Here is a 20,454-nt window from a genome sequence, read left to right as displayed (position 1 = left end):
ACTGTTCTCATCTAAAGGCTAATAGTGCAACACAATTTTTTCAGGGTGCATTTCTTCTGCAGCAGTCAAATGTGATTTCATTAACTTGCCATTGGGAAATAGTTTTCGTTGCTTTGATAACAGATGAGCTACTTAAAGACCTACTTTGACTGCAGCCTCATTTGCTTTTTAAAATTTGTAAATAAATTCTGCTGTGATGAGATAATTTGCTTTAAATTGTCTTGTTTTTCTGATCATTTTCTCCTATAAGATAGGAATACTGTGATGAGTGCTTAATCATGCCAAGTTGATGTATATTTTATTCCTTCAGCACAGCTCTAGATGTGCTGTCATCTAGTTGAGTGACAAGATAATCCCACTCTCTACTTTGCTTCAAGGACACAACATTTGAAGCCCACTTTTCTTGTTTCGACATGATAGGTTTGCATTGGTAACTTTCTTTTTTTTCCCTAAAGATTAAAATAAGACAACACATCGATGGGGCACCTGCGTGGCTCATTTTATTTAAGCATCCGACTCTTGATCTTGGCTTAGGTCATGATCCCACGGTTAGTGGGGTCAAGCCCTGCATCAGGCTTGTGCTGACAGCATGGGGTCTGCTTGGAATTCTCTCTCTCTCTCTCTCTCTCTCTCTCTCTCTCTCTCTCTTTCTCTCTCTCTCTCTTTCTGTCCCTCCCTCCCTCCGTCTCCCCGGTCTGCTTAGGATTCTCTCTTTCTCTTTGCCCCTCCCCTGATGGTTTTCTTTCTCTCTCCCTCTCAAAATAAATAAAACACAGACACACAAAATAATAATAACATGGTGCATTGATACATGTGGCACTTACAATGCTGTTGAGTTCAAAGTGCATGCATGTCACCTGAAGTGTGCCAAGCAACCGGAAAAAGCCCCAAGTGCACTGTACCCAGGCTCTGCTAGACCACTCAACTGTTGCAGTGCTAAGCAGCCACAGACAGTAAGCAAACAAACAAGTGTGGCTATGTTCCAGGACAACTCTGTTTATGGGCACTGACACGTGAATTCCGTATCATTTGCACATGTCACAAAATATTAATCTTTTGATTTTCCCCTTCTAATTTTCCAGAAATGTAAAAACCATTCTTAGCTTAAAAAAAAAAAACAAAAAAAAAAAACAGGGGGCAGGATGCATTGGGCCAGCTGGCTGCAGTCTGCCAGCCACTGCTGTGAAGCGTGAACACCTATACTAGCTACCTCTGTTCTTCCTACACTTTTTTGTTTCTTTAGAGGAAAACCCTTTGCGGTGGTGTGTGTGAAAAAAAGAGAGAAGGAGATGGAGAGAGAGATTGTGTGTGTTTAGTTTTCTGCCCAGTGATAATGCCATATGTGGTTTTGTATGCAGTGGTCAGAATGGCGGTTATTTCCTGTTTACCGACCCCTCAATTTAACTCTACCTTCATCCTCCTTTATTATCTTTATAAGACCCTCCAGAATAATTGCCACTCTGAGCCAGGAGCCTCTTGGCGCTCTCCTTTTCTCACAACAGCTTCTTCTACTTTGTCTCATCAGCCAACACTCCTCCATTTACTACCTACATACCAAAAATTAATTAGAAGTGCCCCAGATGCAGAGTCCTTAAAATCACACATGAATGGACTTATGCACTACTTGGCAGCATTTAGCTTTCCTATGGCTGCTGTAACAAATTGCCACAAACATAATAGCTTAATATAACACAAATTTATCATGTTATAGCTCTGAAGGTCCGAAGTCTAAAATGGGTCTGCAGCTCAGAGCTCCCTCAGGGACTCTAAGGCAGAATCTGTTTCCCTGACTTTTCCAGCCTCTAGAGATCACCTGCATTCTTTGACTTATGGTCCCTTCCTCCATCTTCAAAGCCAGCAGCACAGCGTCTTTTCTCTTCTCTGGCCTCCTGCCTCCCTCTTATAAGGACCTCTGTGATTATATTGGGCTCCTCTGAATAATCCAGTATAATGTCCTCATCTCAAGCTCCTTTACTAAATCATATCTGTAAAGGCCCCTTTGCCATAAAAAGCACATACTCACAGCTTCTCAGGACCTGGGCATCTTTGGGAAGCTATTATTCATCCCATCCATACAAAAGAAACTGTCAAGTATGACATATAGTAAAATCTCAATACAGAGCAGGAATAACATATAAACATTTGCAATCAATGTGGGACACTAATCCTGAATCCCAATAAGCAAAATGCCCATCCTATAAGAATTCAATTCTTCTCATTAGTAGACCTGTGTTACAAAAAAATGTATTAACTTGCTAATATATTTTCATCAACAGAAAATTTGTGGCAATATAGAAATTATGTAAGTACCTACATAATATCCTTTATTTGTCTCTTGTCCCAAAATGCCTAAAAGATTTACTTTCTGGCCCTGCACCAAAAAAAAAGTTGAATGACTCCTGCCTGAGAGTAAAGGTCTCCTATTCTTTTTTTTTTTTTTTTTTTTTAATGTTTATTTGTTTTTGAAGGAGAGAGACAGCATGAGCAGGGAAGGGGCAGTGAGAGAGGGAGACACAGAATCTGAAGCAGGCTCCAGGCTCGGAGCTGTCAGCACAGAGCCCGAAGCAGGGCTCAGACTCATGAGCCGTGAGATGATGACCTGAGCTGAAGTCAGGTGCTTAAACAACTGAGCCACTCAGGTGCCCCTAAAAGCCTCCTATTCTAATATTTAGGCACAAAGAAAACAAATTAAAAACAACCTAACTAAAATATACTCCAATAATTTAAGGAACAGAAAAAAATAAATAATATCAAATAATTACCAGTTTCAATATTCTGATTATTCACAATTTAAGGAACAGAAAAAAAAAGTAATATCAAATAATTACCAGCTTCAACATTCTGATTACTCAAATAGTAACCTCAAGTGAAAGTCAATATATTGTTATATCCATGAAACAAGAGCAGAATGATATGAAAAAAAGGTGACCCAAGTAATTAAAAGCAGAACTGCTGAAATAAAAAGACAGGAAAGTAAAGGTGAGAAAATATGTCTTAGAATATAGAAAATATCATACAGAAAATACAGGAAAAATAAAATAAAACCACAGGAGGAAAAAAAAGATAAATGTTTATAAAATCAATATGTGGGGTCTAACCACTGATTAATAGGATTTCCAGAAAGAGAAAACACAGAAAACAAAGGGGAGGAAATTATGAGTGAAATTATGTAAGAAAATTTTCTAGAGCTGAATGGAGATGTCTTTGAAATAAAAATGCCTACTGATTACTCAAAAAGTGACTGAAAAAAGAACCTTCAGTCAGACACATTACTGTGCTATTTCAGACATAAAGAATAAAGACAAAAAACATAAAAGCCTCTACACCTAAACTGGGGTGTGGGTCCTACAGAAGAATAAAAATAACACTCCCATCAGACTTCTCAACAGCTATATGAATGCTAGAAAAGAGTTATGCCATTATTTCCTTGAGAAGGAATTAATTTCAAACTAGTTTTACAGTTTAAACAATGATCAATTTTTATATTTAAATAAAATCTTTGATTTTAAGTCATTGCAAGGACTCAGTTTACCTCCCACACATTATTTCTTAAGTTACTTCAAGACGTATTCTAGGAAAACAAGGAAGTAAACCAAGTAAAACAAGGAATAGAATCTCAAAATAATGGCTCCTACTTACAGAGTGGTAAAGGTGATGGAGGGCTCCAGGATACAGGTGTCTAGAAAGGGGGACTCCATACAGTAAGCTGTATGGTTTAAGGGCTGGAAGAACTTGAGGATAGGAGAGAAGCATAGAATTTAAGAACAAAAAACAAACAACAACTAGAAACTAAAGGAAGAAACTGTAGCATTGGAAAAATATGGTCCCTGTAAAAAGAAACTCAGTAGGTTTCAAGAATAGACACAATAAATACTGAGATAATAAGTCAGAAGCTGAACAATATACAGACTACAGTCAGGATGGCATAGCTTTGGTTTTTTTCTTCTAATGACAAACAATGAAAAGAAAACAATGAGAAACCCCAAGGGAAAAAATTTGGACAAAAATGCCATGGTATAAACATGAAGCAAACTAAAATGTGGCATGAATATGAATATTTGGCAGAAAATATAGTTGAATATACTTTCAGTGCCATTAGAGTTTTGGCTTCCGAATTATAGAGAAGGAAATGAAATCACAGCACACAGGCAATAACCAATATTTACAGGTCATACTTCTTTAAACTGTTTACTATTTCCATTTTTTAAAAGGAGATATACAAAGAATGGACGACTCAATTACAGTTACAATTATGTTATTAATGTTTACTATGCAAGAATAAAAGTATATAGAACTGAAGAAGGGAGAAAAAAGTTAGAGGGGTCAAGGATGTCCGTGTGTACCACTTCAATACTGTGCTACAGTATCTAGCCAGAGCAAGTAGGCAGGAAAATAAAAAGAATTCATACTGAAAAAGAAGTAAAATGGTCTCATTTTCAGATGATGTAATCCATAGAAATCCTAAGGAATCCACTAAAATTTTAAAAAATAATAATAAATTAATTCAGCAAGTTTGAAGTGTACAAGACCAATGTACAAAAATTAATCCCATAAATAGCAATGAACAAACTGAAAATGAAATTTGGAAAACAGTTCTACTTAAAATAGTATATAAAAGAATACAGTACTCAGCAGTAAATTTAACCAAAGAAGTGAAAGACTTGCACACTGGAAACTATAAAATATTGTAAAAAGAAATTAAAGACCTAAATAAATGGAAAGACATACATGTTTATAGACTGGAAGACTTAATATTGGTAAGATGGCAATGCTCCTTAAACAGATCCACAGATTTGATGCAAAACCTATTAAAATCCCAGCTGGCTTCTTTGCAGGAAGGCAAGTGATCCTAAAATTCATATGAAAATTCAAGGGACCTATAATAGCCAAAACAGTCTTGAAAAAGATGAACCAAATTGGAGGACTAACACTTCCTGATTTATTTATTTTTTTTTTTCAACGTTTATTTATTTTTGGGACAGAGAGAGACAGAGCATGAACGGGGGAGGGGCAGAGAGAGAGGGAGACACAGAATCTGAAACAGGCTCCAGGCTCTGAGCCATCAGCCCAGAGCCTGACGCGGGGCTCGAACTCACGGACCGTGAGATTGTGACCTGGCTGAAGTCGGACGCTTAACCGACTGCGCCACCCAGGCGCCCCATCACTTCCTGATTTTAAATTCACTGTTAAAGCAACAGTAATCAAGACATTGCAGTATCAGTATAAAGACAGATAAATCAATGGAAGGGAATTCAGAGTCCAAGAAATAAACCCTCACATTTATGCCAATGGCAAAACTTAGAAATATATATATATCTTACAGCTTAGTGAGAAAAAGAAAACTTAATTAAAAATAGGCAAAAGATCTGAAGAGACATTTCTCCAAAGAAAATCTAAGTCAACAAACACATGAAAAGATGCTAAACAATAGGGAATATTGTAATAGTCAATAGGGAACAATAGTCAGTAGGGAAATGCAAATCAAAACCACAGTGAGGTACTACTTGACATCCACTAAGATAGCAATACTACTACCACTACTAATAAAACAAGTGTTGGCATGGATGTAGACAAATTGGGACCCTCACACAGCGCTGGTGGGAGTGCAAAATAATGCAGCTGCTTTGGAAAACCGTCTGGCACTTCCTCAGCTAAACATATAGTTATCATGTGATCCAGTTAATTCTGCTCCTATGTATAAAGTGAAAAAATATGAAAACGTGTACATGCAAAAAAACCGTACACAAATACAAATGTTCACAGCAGCATCACAACAGGCAAAATGGAAACAACCCAAATGTCCATTAACTGATGGATGGATGATCAAAATGTAGTGTATCCATACAATGGAAATTATTCACTCATAAACAGAAATGAAGTATTGATACATGCTACAATGTGAATGAACCTTGAAAACATTATGCTAAGTGAAAGATGCGAGTCACAAAGGACCACATATTTTATGATCCCCTTTACATAAATGTCAAGAAAGGGCAAATCTATGGACAGAAATTATGTAAGTGGTTGCCTAGGGCTGAGGGGTAGGTTTCAGGGTCAGGGCTAAGGGATAAGGTTTCCTTACCTTAGGGATGATGAAAATGTTCTAAAACTATCTGGAGAGATAGTTGCACAATTCTGTAAATATGCTGAAGCCATTAAATCATATACTTTTAGGGGGTGAATTGTATGGTATGTCAGTTATATATCAAAACTTAAAAAAAAAAAAAAGAAAGGTGCATGGAAAATGGTTGAAGGTAAGCTAAACTTTTATCCATCACTGAAGTATTAGAGTAGACAATGTCTAAAGCTGAGTGAGACAAATTGAGCACAACCATAACAAAGTCATATTCATAATCAGGAGAGATTCAAAACTTTTTGCCCCCAATATTACACAAGCATTAATTAATCAAAAAAGACAGCTGCAAACTACTAGTGTGATAGTAGACATAGGTTCTGGCTGAATGTCACCTGAGTATTAACAGTTAAAAGTGTTTGCTTAGGGAAGGGAATGGAAAAAATCAAGAAGACTGTTGATTTTCATCATAAGCCTATCTACATCATTTGATTTTCTTGGACTATATGCTTTGGTAGAAATTTTAAAACATTAAATTCAAAATTACATGATTCTGAGGTGCCTGGGTGGCTCAGACGGTTAAGTGTCTGACCCTTGGTTTTGGCTCAGGTCATGATCTCATGGTTCATGGGTTCAAGCCCCACATTGGGCTCTGCACTGACAATGTGGAGCCTGCTTGGGATTCAATCTCTCTCTCTCTTTGTCCCTTCCACTCTTGCTCTCTCAAAATAAATATACTTAAAAAAATAATAATGTCATTTCATTTACATGATGTGGAATATTTTCAAAGAATGAGTCTCTGACATTGTTTTTTAGTGTTTTAAAGCATCATTATCTAAAATTATTTTTAAAATAACAACTTACAGAGCAAGCACAGGAAGATGGTGGCAGAGTGGAAGGACCCTAGGCTTTCCTCATCCCACAAACACAACTAGATAACTATCAAATCATCCTAAATGTCTCAGAAATCAACATGAAAAGTGGCAGAAAATACTACTCAAGTAAAGGTAGAGAAGAGGCCACATTGAAGAAGGCAGGAAGTACAGAGATGTGCAGTATGGGAGAAAAACAGATGGTGGCTGTTGCCGTGGGGAGGGAGCCAAGGTCATAGAGAAGGGCAAGTGACAAACTAGCACACAGGGGAGCACATGGCAAAACAAAATCCCAACAGCAATAGACTTAGAAAGCAAGAGGGGCCAAATTTTTTGACTTCTGGCAAGCAGTGGGGCTTAAAGCCTGGAGTTTTAAGGGTCAGTGGGCTTGGCTGGGAAACACCCCAGAGGGCGTTGTGCTGCTCTTGGACAGAAAGCAGGTAAACAATCTGCAGAAACTGTGTAGAAATAGCGATGTGAAGAGTGCCTGGGGCACACAGTTTGAGGATTATTCACTCATGTAGGAGGATGTCCCAGAGAGACAGCATTCACAGAGAGACCCCTCTAGGAACAAAGGAATCGACTGCCACTATTCCCTTCCCTGACCCTCAGCATAAGCACAGGACCACCTGCAGGAACGAGCACCACTCCCACACTTACTGCCTAAGGTGCTTAAACCAAGCCTTGATCCCACACACCAGTGGAACTGCCCCTCCTAATAAGCTTGCCTCAGTCTCAACACAGTGGAGCCCTTCCCCCAGAACACTGGCTCACCTCCTGCTCACACTGCGTCTTCCAAAGTGGGAGTTTTGCAGAGCTTCTGCTCCATCAGGGGTGGCAAAAGGTCTCATTTCACAGGTCAGAGCACACCTAGTCAAAATGTGCGACATTCAGACCAGGGACCAAACAATGCCCACAACAGGCAAAGAGAGCCTCTGTAGACAACTGGTCTCACAGATAAACTGTCCAGGACACCAGAAACAGAGCATAGGCAGCACACACTAGAGATACTCCAGGAAGCACCAGGCCCTGGAGAACAGAGGACACCATAAGGCAGGGCACTGTAGGACCTCTTCTTCATAAGGCCATTATCCTCAAGAATAGGGGATATAGCTGACTTTCCTAACACACAGCAACAGGCACAGACACTTGGACAAAATGGAAGACAGAGAAATTTATCCCAAATGAAAGAAAAGGACAAGACCTCAGCCGGAGATCTAAGTGAAACACATATAAAGTAACATGCCTGATAGAGAATTTAAAGTAACAATCATCAGGACACTCACTGGACTTTAGAAAAGAGTGAAAGACATGAATGAGACCCTTAACACAGAGATAAGGAATAATATAGCAGAGATAAAGGGTATAGCAAATGAAACGAGAGACATGTTAATTGAATGAACAGCAGGATGGAAGAAGCAGAGGAATGAATTAGTGATCTAGAAAACAGTAATGGAAAATAATCGAGATGAACAAAAGAGAGACAAAATAATTATGCAACACTAGAAAAGATTTAGGGAACACAGTGACTTCATCAAGTGTAATAACATTCATGTTATAGGACTCCTAAAAGAAGAAGAGTGAGAAAAGGGGCTAGAAAACTGACTTGAAGAAATAATAGCTAAAAACTTCCTAATCTGGAGAAGAAAACAGATGTCTAGATCCAGGGGGTACAAAGAACTCCTATCAAAATCAACAAATGCAGGGGCACCTGGGTGGCTCAGTCACTTAAGTGTCTGACTTCGGCTCAGATCATGTTCTCACAGTTCATGAGTTTGAGCCCCACTTTAGGCTCTGTGCTGACAGCTCAGAGTCTGCAGCCTGATTTGGATTCTGTGTGTGTCTCTCTCTGCCTTTCCCCTGATTGCACTCTCTTCTCTCTCTCAAAAATAAAATTAATTTTTTCTGGGGCGCCTGGGTGGCGCAGTCGGTTAAGCGTCCGACTTCAGCCAGGTCACGATCTCGCGGTCCGTGAGTTCGAGCCCCGCGTCAGGCTCTGGGCTGACAGCTCGGAGCCTGGAGCCTCTTTCCTATTCTGTGTCTCCTTCTCTCTCTGCCCCTCCCCCGTTCATGCTCTGTCTCTCTCTGTCCCAAAAATAAATAAAAAAAAAGTTGAAAAAAAAAAATTAAAAAAAAAAAAAATAATAAAATAAAATTAATTTTTTTTAAATCAACAAAAGCAGACCTGTTCCAAGACTATTTTTAATTAAATTGGCAAAATTTAGTGATAAAACAATTTTAAAGCATTAAGATAAAACAAGGCAGTAACTTACAAAGGAAAACCTATAAGGCTAGCAGGAGATTTTTCAGCAGAAACTTTCCAAGTAAGAAGGAAGTGGCAGGATATATTCAAAGTGCTGAATGGGAAAAATCTGCAGCCAAGAATACTCTAACCAGCAAGGCTATCATTCAGCTAGGAGGAGAGGTAAAAAGTGTTTCCCAAACAAAAACTCAAAGAATACGTGACCATTAAGCCAGCCCTGCAAGAAACATTAGAGGGGACTCTTTGAGTGGACAGAAGAGACCAAAAGTGACAGTATAAAGGTAGGAAACATGAAAACAGTAAAAAGTAATATTTCTGTATAAAAATCAGTCAAGGAACTCACAAAGTAAAAGGACATAAGACATAACATATATCTAAAACATGGGTTAGAGAGGATTAAGGAATGGGTTCCAACACAAATGACCGACAATTTAATATAGACTGCTATATTCAGATGTGGTTATATACAAATCTAACAGTAATTATATATCAAAACCCACTAATAAACGTGCAAAGAACAAGGAGAAAGAAATCCAAATATACCACTAAGAAAATCAGGAAACCATGAAAGACAGAAATACAAAGAAAGGATCAGAGAAAATCTTCTGAAACAACCACAAGACAAATAATAAAATGACAATACATACATATTATCAAATACTTTGAATGTAAATAGATTAAATGCTTCAATTATAAGACATAGGGCGATTAAAAAAAGATAAAAAAACAGGAATGGATAAAAATGGATAAAGAAACATGAAACAAGAAACAAGATCCATCTATATACTGGCTACAACAAACTCATTTTAAACTTAACAACAAGTACAGATTGAAAGTAAGGGCATGGAAGAGCACCTGGTGGCTAAGTCGGTTAAGTGTCTGGTTCTTGATTTCAGTTCAGGTCACAATCTCATGGCTCATGGGATCAAGCCCTGTGTCAGGCTCTGCTTTGACAGCATGGAGCCTGCTTGGGATTCTCTATCTCTGCCCCTCCCCTGCTTGTGCTCTGTCTCTCTCAAAATAAATAAAAAATTTTTTTAAAAATAGAAAGGGCATGGAGAAATATCTATCATGCAAACGGACGTCAAAAGAAAGCCAGAATAGCAATACTAATATCAGACAAACTAAACTTTATTTTATTTTATTAAAAAAAATTTTTTTAAACGTTTATTTTTGAGAGAGACAGAGCATGAACAGGGGAGGGTCAGAGAGAGGGAGACACAGAATCAGAAACAGGCTCCAGACTCTGAGCTGTCAGCACAGAGCCCAATGTGGGTCTTGAACTCACGAACCGCGAGATCATGACCTGAGCCGAAGTTGGACGCTTACCCGACTGAGCCACCCAGAAGCCCCTAGACTTTATTTTTTTTTAATTTTATTTGGTTAATTATTTTTAATGTTTATTTCTGAGACAGAGACAGAGCATGAGTGGGGGAGGGGCAGAGTGAAAGGGAGACACAGAATCAGAAGCAGGCTCCAGGCTCTGAGCTGTCAGCGCAGAGCCTGATGCGGGGCTCGAACTCACGAACTGTGAGATCATGACCTGAGCCGAAGTCGGTCACCCAACCGACTGAGCCACTCAGGTGCCCCACAAACTAGACTTTAAAAGAAGACTATAACAAGAGACAAAGAAGGGCACTACATAATCATAAAGGAGACAATCCAACAAGAAGATATAACATTATACATATTTATGCACCCAAAAATATAAAACAGTTAATAACAAACGTAAAGGAACTAATTGATAGCAATACAATAATAGTAGGGGACTTTAACACCCCATTTATGTCAAGGGACAGATCATGTAAACAGAAAATCAACCAGTAAACAACAGCTTTGAATGACATGCTAGAAGAGATGGATTTAACAGATATATTCAGAACATTCCAACCTAAAACAGCAGAATACATATTCTTTTCTAGTGCACAAGGAACATTCTCCAGAACAGATCACATTTTAGCCCATAAAACAAGCCTCAACAAATTCAAAAAGATTGAGGTCATATCATGCATCTTTTCTGACCACAACACTATGAATCTAGTAGTCAACTATAAGAAAAAAATCTAGAAAGACCACAACAAACACATGTAGGTTAAATAAGATGCCACTAAACAATGAATGTGTCAGCCATGAAATAAAAGAAGAAAAAAAATTACATAGAAACAAATGAAAATGAAAACACATTAGTCCAAAACCTCTGGGATGCAGCAAAAGTGGTTCTAAGTGGAAGTTTATAGGAATACAGGCCTACCTCAAGAACAAGAAAAATCTCTAACAAAGTAATCTTTCACCTAAAGGAGCTAGAAAAAGAATAAACAAAACCTAAAATCAACATAAGGAAGGAAATAATAAAGATTAGAGCAGAAATCAATGATACAGAAACTAAAAAAACAAAATAAAACAACAACAACAAAACAATAGAACAGATCAATGAAACCAGGAGCTACTTCTTTGAAATAATCAACACTGACAAACCTCTAACCAGACCTATTAAGAAAAATAGATAAATAACTCAAATTAATAAAATCACAAATGATATAAGAGAAATAACAACCAACGCCACAGAAATACAATTATAGAAGAATATTATGAAAAATTATACGCCAACGAACTGGACAACCTAGAAAAAAGTGGATAAATTCTTAGAAACATACAAACTACCAAAACTGAGATACGAAGAAACAGAAAATTTGAGCAGACAGCAAAGAAACTGAGTCAGTAATCAAAAAATTCCCAGCACCAAAAGCCCAGGGCCAGAAGGCTTCAGAGGTAAATTCTACCAAAACAAAAGGGGAAGGAAAACTTTCAAATTCACTCTAAGAGACCAGCATTACCCTAGTATCAAAACCAGATGGGGCGCCTGGGTGGCTCAGTCGGTTGAGCGTCCGACTTTGGCTGGGGTCATGATCTCACGGCTCGTGAGTTTGAGACCCGCATCAGGCTCTGTGCTGACAGCTCAGAGCCTGGAGCCTCTTTCAGATTCTGTGTCTCCCTCTCTCTCTGCCCCTAATCCACTCTCATTCTGTCTCTGTCTCTCTCAAAAATAAATAAACATTAAAACAAAAAATTAAAACAAAAAATTAAAAAAAAAAACAGACACCACAAAAAAAAAAAAAAGAATTACAGGCCACTATCCATGATGAACACAGATGCAAAAATCCTCACCAATATACTCATAAACTAGATCTGACAATTCGTTAAAAAAAAAATCATTCACCATGATCAAGTAGGATTTATTCCTATGTTGAATGGATAGTTCAATATTCACGAATCAGTCAATATGATACATTACATCAATAAGAGAAAGAGAGAAAGATTATTTCAATAGACAAAGAAAAGCATTTGACAAAGCACAACATCCATCCATGATAAAGACCCTCAACAAAATAGGTTTAGAGGGAACATACCTCAACATAATAAAGGTTATATATGAAAAACCTACAGGTAACATCATCCTTAATGGGCAAAAACTGATAGCTTTCCCCTTAAGGTTAGGAATGAGACAAGCACCACATTTATTCAACACAGTATCAGCCACAAATGTCAGATAACAAAAAGAAAAATAAAAAGGCACCCAAATTGGTACAAAAAAAAAAAAAAAAAGTAAAACTTTCACTACGTACAGGTGCCATGATACTATATATAGAAAACCCTAAAGACTCCACCAAAAAACTGCTAGAATGGATAAATGAATTCAGTAAAGTCACAGGATACATAATCAATCTATAGAAATCTGTTGCATTTCTACACCCCATTAATGAAGCAAAAAGAAAAACTAACAATCCCATTTAAAAGTGCACCCAAAATAATAAGATACCTAGGACTAAAACTAATGTACTCTGAAAACTATTAAACACTGATGAAAGAAACTGACGAGGATACAAAGAAATGGAAAGACATTACATGCTTATGGATTGGAAGAACAAATACTGTTAAAAGGTCTATACTACTCAAAGCAATCTACACAGTTAATGAAATCCCTATCAAAATAGCAACAGTATTTTTCACAGAACTAGAACAAAGGATTCTAAAATTTGTATGGAGCTACGAAAGACCCTGAATAGCTAAAGCAGTCATGAAAAAGAAAAGTAAAGCTGGAGGCATACAATCCTGGACTTTAGCCTGTACTACAAAGCTATAATCATCAAGACAGTATGGTACTGGCACAAAAACAGACACATAGATCAATGGAACAAATTAGACAACCCAGAATTAAACCCAAAACTCTATGGTCAACTAATCTTTGACAAAGCAGGAAAGAATATCCAACGTAAAAAAGTCTCTCTAGCAAATCGTGTTGGGAAAACTGGACAGCGACATGCACAAGAATGAACCTGGACCACTTTCTTACACCATACACAAAAATAAACTCAAAATGGATGAAAGACCTAAATGTAAGACAGGAAATCATCAAAATCCTAGAGGGGAAAACAGGCAACAATCTCTTTGACCTCAACCACAGCAACTTCTTACTAGACATGTCTCCTGAGGCAAGGGAAACAAAAATGAACTACTGGGACCTCGTCAAAATAAAAAGCGTCTGTACAGTGAAGGAAACAATCAGCAAAACTAAAAGGCAACCTTCGGAATAGGAGTAGATATTTTCAAATGACATATCCAAAAAATAGCTTATACAACTCAATACCCAAAAACAATCTAATTAAGAGATGGTCAGAGGAAGTCAGCAGACACTTCTAAGATGCTATCCAGATGGCCAACAGATACATGACAAGAAGTTCAACATAACTCATCAACAGGGAAATGCAAATCAAAACCACAATGAGGTATCACCTCACACCTGTCAGAATGGTTAAAATCAACAACAAAGAAACAACCGGTGCTGGCAAGGATGCGGAGAAAAAAGAACTCTCCTGCACTGTTGGTTGGAATGCGTACTGGTGCAGCCACTCTGGAAAACAATATGGAGATTCCTCAAGAAGTTAAAAATAGAACTACCCTATGCTCCAGTAATTCCACTACTGGGTATTTACCCACAGATAACAAAAATACTAAATCAAAGGGATACATGCACCCCAATGTTTACAGCAGCATTATTTACAATAGCCAAGACATGGAAGCAGCCCAAGGGTCCATCAATAGATGAATGGTAAATGAAGATGTGGTAATATATATGTAATGGAATATTGTTCAGCCATAAAAAGAACAGACTCTTGCCGTTTGCAATGACATGAATGGAGGAAGCTAGAGTATAATGCTAAGCATAGTCAGAGAAAAACAAAATACCATATGATTTCATTCATATGTGGAATTTAAAGAACAAAACAAACAAGCAAAGGAGAAACAAGGGAAAGGGTCAAAGCAAGAAACAAACTCTTAGTTATAGAGAGCAAATGGATGGTTACTGGAGGGGAGATGGATCAAGGAGGACACTCGTGATGGGCACCAGGTGATGTATGGAAGTGTTGAATCACCGTGTTATACCCTGAAACTAACATTATACTGTGTTAAGTAACTGGAATTACAAACAATGACAACAATATATAACTGCACTGAGGGCACGTCACTCACCAGTCCTTCTCTAGCAAAGTCAGAAAAGGACACCAAAAAGTAGCACTCTACCTAAAGTCTTAAGGTGCAACTATGAATTTTCCAAACATATCATTGCATAAGGGTAATTCTTAACTTTAGAAATGCAGCTCTTACTTCATTCTAACTTATTCACCATAAGATTCTCCTAAATATCACAACTTTTGTTTAGTTTAAGATGTGATTTGATTCATAAAAATCCAATGTAAGCCCTTTTACCGAATTTCAAGTTATCAGGAACTTTAGGTTCATGTTCTGGATGCAAGGCCCATCTCCACCAGTGACAGAAGGTTACACAGGTGAAGACAGAGCCAGTCTCCAAAGCCCCGGCCCAGCTTCCGCCCCCCCACTCCCTGCTCTCTCTCACATAGTTTCCCACAGAGATAGCAATAAAACCAATGCCTCAATTTAATTCCTAATAGTGAACAATCTAAATTCCCTTCAGGGCTTTTAACAATCACTAGCATCAACTTGGCAAGTAGTGCAATGTAATAATGCTCATCTCTCCCTAATAATTCTATCTGCATGAGCTGGGTGGAAAAGCCAATATAAAAAATCGAACTACAAGGTATATTTCTTATGAGACAATGTGAGGAAAGTTAAAAGTGCTCTATCAAGTCCAGGAGAGAAATCAACCTGCCCCAGAGGTGAGAGCAGTCTCCCCATAATATATGTGGGACTTTGAGGCCAATAAAACATCGTATTAGGATAATCCTGGCAGCAAAAAATAAACATGAAGTACAGACATGACATCTACATAAACTCGGGCTGAAAGAGTTAAGGTTAAATGCGAATGAAATTTTTTAACGCATCAGCTCAAGACCAGAGTATTTCAGGTGCTCAGAAGGTATTAACACCGAAGTCATGTTAAACAAAAAGGTTAGATTTGGGGGTAGAGACAGCGGTATCCTCACCTTCAAGGGAGATTTCAACAAGGAAAGACCACTTCAAAATCTATGTAGAGACTTGAAATGGAATTACAATAATCTCATCTGTTATATAAAGTTTCTTACTATCACCAAAATTAACTATACATAGTTTAAATAATAGACATCCTTATCAAGGTAGGTAAATATTTAAATAGGTGACAGGTAAAGATTACAACTAGGGGATAGGTAGAGGTGCTATTTGGTTGGCCTGGCATATTGTGCTGCACTTTACCACGGGGGAAAAAAATACAACCAACTTAGAATCTCAATCTCTCTCTCACTTGCTCTCTCTCATTTTTGCTTCCCAGCACCAGAGGAAATGGTGGAAATCTCTGGAAAGTGTTTTGTCAACACTTTCTGGGTCAGTGAATTCTCTGATTATTCTAGTTATTTGATAGGAACTTGAACCTCTTTGAAATTAAACAATCTCTATGTCCTCCCCACTCATAAAAAAAACTTACAGAGCTACTGGACACACTATCATTTAGGAAAACAACATAGAAAGTGAAAATTCTTCCATTAGCAACTCAAATGCTCCATGCCTAAAAGGAATGACCTGACTCATCCAGGTCCTCAAAATATTTGAGTCCTGCAGAATCAGAGAGACGAACCGGTCCACGAACTGGGTGCTTCTGAGAGTCTACAAAAAAGTTCAGGAAGTCCTCGTGCACATGTCTTATTCACATACTCAGAAAAAGACAATGAAGGGTAACTCGAAGAAATTACGTAACTCACACCGTGTTCACACCATCAGAAAAGAAGTCGAACAATTCTAGCCAGACAATTTTAATTCTTTAACTTACCGACAACAATTTTCTAAGATTTGTTTCTTAAAATGTTCTCTTGTGTACCACAGAGCAGACACTTACCTACTGAGTAAGGCATGTTTCTTGCATATGTAACAAACTCAAATGGGCAAGCAAAACTTACTTGTTTTCTCACCTTTGATGGCATGGCACTCTGTTAAACTAGGAATATTCAGGTGAAAGGAAGGGGAATAAACCTTCCAGGAGGGCTAGGATCCTTATACCTATCACTAACCCGTTCCCAGCATCCAGAACAGAATCTGGCACACAGTAGGCATGCAGTATTTGCTGGCTAAGGGAACAGATTACACCTGTGTGTTCCTTCCTTTGACGTACTGGGGGAACACAGACACAGTACAGTAATATTGGCCAGGCCAGAAGGTGTGTATGTGGTTTGTGGAAACTTTGTGAAAATCATTGCCAAAAGCTGACCTAGTAGCTCATGTCAACAATGTTATTAATCATACGAGAAGTTCATGCATAAAAAGAAGCTTGATTTAGGGGCGCCTGGGTGGCTCAGTCGGTTAAGGGTCCGACTCTCGATTTAGCTCAGGTCATGATCTCACAGTTTGTGGGATCGAGTCCCACATTGGGCTCTATGCTCACAGTGCAGAGCCTGTTTGCGATTCTCTCGCTCTACCTCTCTCTGTCCCTTCCTCTCCTTCTCCTTCTCCCTCTCCTTCTCCCTCTCCCTCTCTCTCAAAATAAATAAATAAACATTAAAAAATAAAAATAAATAAATTTGATCCAGCAATTAAGTACTGGGCCATTGGGTTTCACTTTCACACGGTTTCAGAATCTGCTCGCATTTATTACTGACAACAGTCATCTCTCCCATGCTGATTCCTTTCCTTCTCATCACTCCTCAGCCCAACTGCAAGCTATCTTCTGCTCCCAACACCGCTCAGGACAAGTGACCAGTGTCCTCCAACTGCCAAATATAACGGACACCTGACATCTCAGTGGCATCCTGCACAGGGAGACCACTATCCACTCTCTCCTCTGAGCCTCCCCAAGACTCATCTTCCCACTGTGGCTGCTGCTTCACCTTTGCCATCTCTTCTCTACTTGACACATGTACGTGTGCAGGTGCCCTGACCCCTGCTTAGTCCTCTTCTTTTCTGTGTCACCTTTTTGCTCAACATTCACTTGCTCCTAAGGCTTCAAGTGATAAGCCTGGGACTCCCAATCTCCCTCTTCTGAGCTTCCGTCCCAAAGGCCTGCTGGATACCCTAGAGCCACGGGAAATGCCACCTAACCAGAATAAAAACAATCTTCATTCTTCCAACCCCAGCTTTCCCCGTCCTGTGCTTCCTGGCAGTGATGCCGCCATTCAGCCGATTGAGCACTTGAGAAACGTGCTTGTCCCTCCTCCTCATCCAATCCTTCCTTCTGCTCATTCTACCTCCTACTTTTCTCTGGAACCATCTACTTCTCTCCCTCTCCACTGCACCACCCTCCACATGTATGTCACCCTCCACCTGTGTTCTCCCCTGGACTAGTCTCCTCATATCCACCCCTGCTCACTTCCAACCCAGACTTATCTTTTTATTTTTTTGAGAGTTCATTTATTTTGAGAGAGAGAGAGAGAGAGAATATGGGAGGGAGAGAATAAGAACAGGGGAGGAGCAGAGAGAGAGGGAGAGCAAGACTCCCAAGCAGGCTGCCAGCAGCCAGCACAGAGCCCGACTCTGGGCTCAATCCCGGGAACTTCATCAACTCAGATCATGACTTGAGCCAAAATCAGGAGTCGGATGCCCAAATGACCGAGCCACCCAGGCATACTGCCCCCTCCCCCACCCCCAGACTTTTTAAAATGAAAACACTTGGGGCACCTGGGTGCCTCAGTCGGTTAACCGACTAGCTCTTGAGATCAGCTCAGGTGATATCACAGTTCCTGAGATTGAGCCCCCATCAGGCTCTGCACTGACAGCGTGAAGCCTACTTGGGACTCTCTCTCTCCCTCCCTTTCTCTCTCTGCCCCTCCCCCACTAGCGCTTGAGTCCCCCCCCCCCCCAAATAAATAAACTTAAAAAAATAAAATAAAAACTCTTCCCAAGGCCACAGAGCCCTGAATGACACTGTGTCCATCTCCCTCTTCAGACATTTCTTGTGCCATTCCCATCACCACCATCTTTTAGTAGGTCTTTTAATAAAGTCAGTAATTAAGAATGACTCAGGAAGACCTTAAAATATGCTATACTCTGAAAAGCCTCAAACACAAAACCCACAGACATTCCAAATCAATAATTTTGTTTGTAACTTAAAGCCAGTCTTCATTGTTCACATTTATTAAAAGTAGTTTTGAAATATCTCTTGTTACTAAGTCGCTATGCACAGTTTATCGTATGATTCAAAAAGTGCTTCTTCTCATCAGGGAATGAGGTCACTAGACTTCTATGAGGTTCCAAAGGTCCTTTCAGCCAGAATTTCTCGAATCAATAAAATATTAAGAGAGGCCCAGCACAAGGGAGTCCAAATTTTTATTCTTCTATGTGGAGGTGTTAAAAACAAACAACTCCCCCCCACACACACACACAGAAGAAAGAACACTTTAATAACAAAAATTGAAAAGCCATAAAGTTAGAATAGCAGCTAACATTCTAGATGAACAATTTTGGTTTGATGCCCTCATTTTTCTCATTTCATTAAAGATTTGTGAAAACAGGTTCCCAAACTAAAATCAGTAGCTAGACAAGATTTTGACAACCCTTATCCTAGATAAGAACTACTGTTCTTCTAAAGACAGCTTCATCAAGGCTCTTGCTTGAGGGGCACCTGGCTGGCTCAGTCAAAATTCGACCCTGGATCTCGGGATCATGAGTTTGAGCCTCATACTGCATGTGGAGATTACTAAAAAATAAACACATAAACTTTAAAATAAAATAAAAACCTTCTTGAAAAAAATAAAGTATTGAAAGGGGGGAAAAAAGCAGGCCCTGACATCTAAAACTGTTCAGAGGTTCATAATTAGACCCCAGTATGATTACAAACTGGTATGATACTTACATGAAGGCCACTTCTGTTTGCCTGTTGGATATAACTAATTTCATGGAATACCCACTGCAGTTAAGGTTACTCTGAGACATGATAAAATGAAACAAAGCAAGGCTACTTCTGTTTTAAGCACAGACAAAACAAGGGTATTGTGCAACCTACAAAATACCAAACATCCCCTTCTCTTGCTAAATTAAAGTTTCTTCTTTACCCAGTCACAGAATTTTAAAAGTACCCAATCGTGGAGTGCCCGGGTGGCTCAGTTGGTTAAGAGCTTCCGACTTAGGCTCATGTCACGATCTCACGGTTCCTAGGTTCAGGCCTACGTAGGGCTATGTGCTGACAGCTCAGAGCCTGGAGCCCACTTTGGATTCTGTGTCTCCCTCTCTCTCAGCCCCTCCCCAACTCATGCTCGCTCTCTCTCTCTCTCTCTCTCTCTCTCAGCAATGAATAAACATTAAAAAAATTTTTTTAAATATCCGATCTAGAGCAAACCCCCTGTTCCTTGGACCCACCCTCAAATTACACAACCCAAGTCCAGATTATGAAATAGGTTTTGCCAAATGCCCTTCTACCAAGAGGGCAAAAGTTTGCGTTCTTTTTCACTGTAAAGAGTAATAAACCTAATTTGTTCAACTACAGATGTGTTTACTGCTGGCCTTTAGCCGAAGGCACTTAAGGGTATCAAAGTATTAAACTCTTTTAAAATACTCATAATCCCAACCACTTTAAAGCAAAAGAATTCCCTACACACTCTAAAACAACCCTAATTTTATGTCTTCTTATGCCCTTCTAGTTCTTGTCCACATGTATATACTGTGTGTTTTTCTGTTACTGAAATCACTGTACATACTATTTTATTCTGCTTTTGCTTAATGTTCTATCAATTTTAATGAATGAATAACATCCCACCGTGATTTTATTCTTAAATCATTTCTCCTCAGAAAAATAAGAGTAAAAGGAGAGA

General features: G+C 38.9%; 1 protein-coding gene across 4 annotated transcripts in view; it reads right to left on the bottom strand.

Annotated features, from left to right (window-relative positions):
• The window catches only part of ASAH1 (N-acylsphingosine amidohydrolase 1), a 50,464-nt gene that overhangs the window by 28,840 nt on the left and 1,170 nt on the right, over positions 1–20,454 (bottom strand). Inside the window, exon 2 of one of the 4 annotated variants that reach the window (XM_042934354.1) lies at positions 7,720–7,815. The exons of 2 other annotated variants lie outside the window; for them this stretch is intronic. The gene's annotated coding sequence lies outside the window, so the exon portion shown is untranslated. Of the gene's footprint in view, positions 1–7,719; positions 7,816–20,454 lie in introns of those variants that run through there. One more of the 4 variants, XM_042934355.1, reaches the window with a different exon arrangement.

This window comes from Panthera leo, chromosome B1 (genome assembly GCF_018350215.1).
Source record: "Panthera leo isolate Ple1 chromosome B1, P.leo_Ple1_pat1.1, whole genome shotgun sequence".
Classification (NCBI taxonomy): Eukaryota; Metazoa; Chordata; class Mammalia; order Carnivora; family Felidae; genus Panthera; species Panthera leo.
Note: the sequence above shows the minus strand (reverse complement) of the source record. Positions and strands in the feature narration are given on the sequence as shown.